This window comes from Nicotiana tabacum, chromosome 19 (genome assembly GCF_000715075.1).
Source record: "Nicotiana tabacum cultivar K326 chromosome 19, ASM71507v2, whole genome shotgun sequence".
In the NCBI taxonomy this organism is placed as follows: domain Eukaryota; kingdom Viridiplantae; phylum Streptophyta; class Magnoliopsida; order Solanales; family Solanaceae; genus Nicotiana; species Nicotiana tabacum.
In genome coordinates, this window is record NC_134098.1 from 48732183 (window position 1) to 48737178 (window position 4996).

A 4996-nucleotide genomic window follows, 5' to 3' on the forward strand; every position below is an offset into this window, starting at 1 on the left:
GTAAAGAAGAAAGACAAGAGCCATATATCTTGCAATTTGAATATTCAAGAATGCAACAGGATATTCAAGAAAGCCAATAAATGCAAAACGAAAAAATTGATGCTTGGCTTGATCATCTACTTATCACCCCTGTTGCTCGTGGTCACAAGCTTGATTCTAAATTAGGTGCCCAATTCATGTCATCCAAGTGGCGAGAAAAGTAGAAAAATTGATTCGCGTCGTGCGACGACGATAAATGCGGCACTTGGTGGGAGGCAATCAATCTTTTCAAAACTTTTAGTCGTTTTTAAAATTTTCTTTTTTAGAATAGCTTAGTATATTATTTTTAACTAATCTGTCAAATTTTAGAATTTTTGGAGTTGATTTGAGCCGGTCGAGGTAACCGGACAGCCAAAAACCAGTAGCTAAACAAAACTGCAGAACCTGCAATGCTTCGCGACCGCACAAGGAAATTTGTGTTCGCGTAGAACAAAGTTTTTCCTACCTCTATGCAATCACAGATCTTGGTCCACGATTGCGTATCTATAGGTAAGTCAAGGAAATTTTAAACACTAGACATAAAAAATAGACAACACTTCTGCCCAAACAATAGAAATAACTCTTTCCTACTCCCCTGGTCCTCAAAATCATCTCAAAGCTTTTTCTCTCTTCAATTCCATATCAATATTCAAGGTTTAATCTCAGAGGTATGTGCTTTGTCACTCTACACGTTTTTAAAGATCAGTTCCTTGTGCTGCAAGTGTAAATAGGCAACCATGGTTTTTCTCTTTTGCTTCAAGTTTAGGGCTGAAATTTTAGAGCTTTGATGTGAATATTGTGTGTGAATGTGTGCTTGCTTGCTGGGTGAAATTTATTGAGTGAGTGAGTTTTTAACTCTTGAAAATTTTGGAGTTAGATCCGTGCTGAAATTTTTTGAAATTGCTGTTAAAATCTGATGCCCATAACATGTTTGTGGAAATGCCTGAACGAACTGTTACTAGGTGAGGAAGAAAACCATTGGGATCGCGACGTGCCATTCCGCGATCGCATAGATCTAGTTTTGCTGCAGAACCAAATTACCCTTTGATTGCGTTGAATATTCCGTGATTGCGAAGCTTTAAAGCTGAGAAAAATAAAATTGCTCTTCCCGATCGCGTGATTATTTCCGCAATCTCATAGATTTATCTTCAGGCAGTAAAACAATAACTTTGCAGAATTTTATCCTGATGCTTTCTGATCTTTTTCTTTAGCCTAAATACATTATAATATAGTGTAGTATGTACCTATACAAGCATTTGACATGTGGTCTCTTTTTGTAGGTACTTTGAGCATAAAATGTCCTCGAGAAATGATGAAATTGTACAAGAACTTAGTCTCCCAGCTGTGGAAGAAGAATATTTTGATCAGGCTAGATTACCAACTGGTGAATGTGAAAGAAACTATGACAAACTCATGTCAAAGAGCATCTTCAAGGAAATAGGCATCCATTTGGACAAACTTGAGGCTAAGATGTCGGATAATTTCCGAAGATTGACTGATAGTGGATGGATTTGCTTTGCTCCTGAACCAATTAAAGCGAACTACACAGTAGTTCGTGAGTTCTATTCCAATGCCTTAAAAACCAATTTCCAAAGGGAAGTATTTACATTTGTTAGGGTCAAGCGGGTCAACTTTGGTCCCGAGGTAATAAATGCACACTACATTCTTCCCAATGCTGACAATGAGATATACAGAACAAGAGCAAGGGAGAGAGGAAGCCAATGGTAGGTGGAAAAGCTTCATGACGTGGTAACATCGACTTGGGAAAGATTGCACAAAGGGGTAGATTCTTCTGAATTCACAATTGAAGCCAAGACTTGGTTGTCCATTATTTGTGCTAGAATCCTGCCGTCTAAACATGAGTCTGAGGTGACGCCTGAGAAGGCATTGATGATTGCTGCTATTATGGATGACTTTCCAGTGAACGCGAGCTAACATATGGTGAGTGAGATTGGGGAAGCATGTAACGGGAGGTCTAAGAGTCTATACTTTCCCTCATTGATCACTCAGTTATGCTATGATGTTGGGGTGCTAAAGGGGTAAACCCAAAACTGGCAAGAAGAAGAAGAGAAGGATTGATGTATCATCTCTTTCATTTGGGCAGTTTACTGAGAGTGCCTGTCATGACCCAAAACCTAACCCGTCGTGATGACCCCTATCCGGAGTTTTTCATAACGGGGTAAACCCAAAACATAAATGCGGAAAATAACCCGATATCGGGGTGTCACTAAGTCAGGAGCATCTAAACAACCAGTCTAGAAATAGAGTATACAACAGTCTATGCCAAAATGCCAATACAGGAAAGAAAAAGATAACAAGAAAGGAGAGACAAGAGCTGCGAACGCCGGCAGCTACCTCGTAAATTATACTCAACCCCGCACGAGATCAACGTCCTTTGTGTCCGAAAACACATGGATCTGCACACGAGGTGCAGGGAGTAACGTGTGTACATCCAACTCAGTAAGTAATAATAATAAATAAGAAACATAATATAGTGACGAGCTACACAGTTATAGTTCATTTTTTAATAATTTCAGCAAAGAATAGGCATGCCTTCAAATCCGATAGTTTAAGTCAAATCAGTTTTATACAGTTTCAAGTTCAAGTAAACCGGATATAAAATCTTTCAGAAATTGCACAACAATGATAGATAGCAACTAAGTGCAACAACGATGAAAGTAAGTACAGCCTCTCAAGGCAACGGTCACTCAGCTCATCTCGACAGCTCAATCACTCGGCTCTCAGCCCTCAGTACTCACACTCAATAGGTACTTGCGCTCACTGGGGGTGTATAGACTTCGGAGGGGCTGCTACAGCCCAAGTGCTATAATCCGCACGGACAACTCACGTGCTACAGTATCATATCAGGATCCGCACGGACAACTCACGTGCTACAGTATCAATACCTCACCCTCAGGCCCTCGGCCTCACTTAGTTGTCAACCTCCTTAGTCTCTCAGGTTCTCAGAAATCATATAAATCAGCCCAAACAGAGATAATAACATGTATCAACAAGGAACAAGGAGAGATATAGCTAGTAGCAAGTTATTCTAATTTACGGTTCCACGGGACGAACCAAGTCACAATTCTCATGGTGCATGCCCACACGCCTGTCATCTAGCATGTGCGTCACCTCCAAAATAATCACATAGCATAACATCTGGGGTTTCATACCCTCAGGACCAGATTTAAAACTGTTACTTACCTCAATCCGAGCAACATGCTACTCCAAAATGCTTTTGCCTCGCGAGTCAGCCTCTGAATATCCCGAATCTAGCCACAAGTAGTACAATATAATTAATATAGGCTAAAGGGATCAATTCTACAAGAAAAATACTGAATTAGAGCCAAAACTTCGAAATCGGCCCGAACCCGGCCCCCGGGCCCATGTTTCGAAGTCCGACAAAAGTCACAAAACCCGAAAGCCTATTCACTCACGAGTCTAACCATACCAAATTTACTCAAATCCGATAACAAAATCCCATTCAAAACCTCAAAAATCCATCTCAAGAACACTTCCTCTTTTCCCCCAATTTTTCACCCCAAATCACAAATTAAATGATAAAATTAAAGTCATAATCATGGGATTTAGCCAAAACCAAGTAAGAATCACTTACCCCGATGTTTTTACTTGAAAATTCTCTCAAGAATCGCCTCTTCCCAAGCTCCAATTCGTCAAAAATAAAAAATGGGATGAAGTCCCCTTATTTTATAACTTAAAGTTTCTGTCCAGACTGCCCTCGGTCCTGCCCTTGGTCGCTACCCTCAATTCTGCCCCCTCGATTCCGCCCTCTCAATTTTTCCCTTGATCATGGCCTTGATCATGACCTCGATTCTACCCTCGATTTTGACAGATGAAGGAAACCAAAAGAATCGCACCAGCAAATATCAGCCATCAACCAAAGTCCAAAAATGATCTGTTAACCATCCGAAACTTATCCGAGGCCCTCGGGACCTCAATCAAACATACCAACAAGTACCAAAATATTATACAAACTTAGTTGAATCCTCAAATAACCTCAAACAACATCAAAAATATGAATTACCTACGGATTCAAGCCTAATGAACTTCGAAATTTCCGAATTATACAAACGACATCAAAATATATCAAATCATGTCCGAATAACCTCAAATTTTGCACACAAGTCATTAATGACACTAAGAACCTACTCCAACTTCCGGAAATCTAATCGAACCCCAAATCACTCTCGGTCAAACTTTTCAAAATTCCAACTTTTGGCATTTCAAGCCTAATTCTACTACGGACCTCCAAATCACAATCCGGATGCGTTCCTAAGTCCGAAATCACCTAACAGAGCTAACAGAACCATCAAAATTCAAATCCAAGGTTGTTTACACATAAGTCAACATCCGGTCAACTTTTCCAACTTAAACTTTCAAATAAGAGACTGTCTCAATTCGTTCTGAAATCACTACGGACCCAAACCAACTAACCCGATAAGTCATAATACAGATGTAGAACACAAAAGAAGCATAAAATAGGAGAATGAGACTACAACTCTCAAAACGACCGGCCGGGTCATTGCATTGTCACTGGGCCCGATGGTTCTTTCACAGCTGCAGTAGGGCTATATGTCCCCATTGCTCTACTTCCTTATAGACCTCCAACTATGCGCCACATCTCCAGTCAAATCTATGGCGTCGATGCTCACATTAGCCAACTTGTAGTTGGCCTTCCGTCTGGTCCATCTAGGGAGAGCACTTCTACTGGACTGGTAAGAAGCCATCTCTGGATGATGTGGTTCAGGAATAAAAAGCAATCAAAAACAAGTTGTAAGACATGAGCCAAAGACAAGGAAATATTCAGAGTCAACAATTGAAGTTCAAGGAGCACAAGAAAAAGAAAAGCAAATTCCTATCCAGAATGATGCACAAGTTGAGTTCATTCTGTGGCTCGTATGAATCAGAAGATGAGGAAGAGGACTTGGAGCTCAAATTTCTCACCACCTCCAACTCC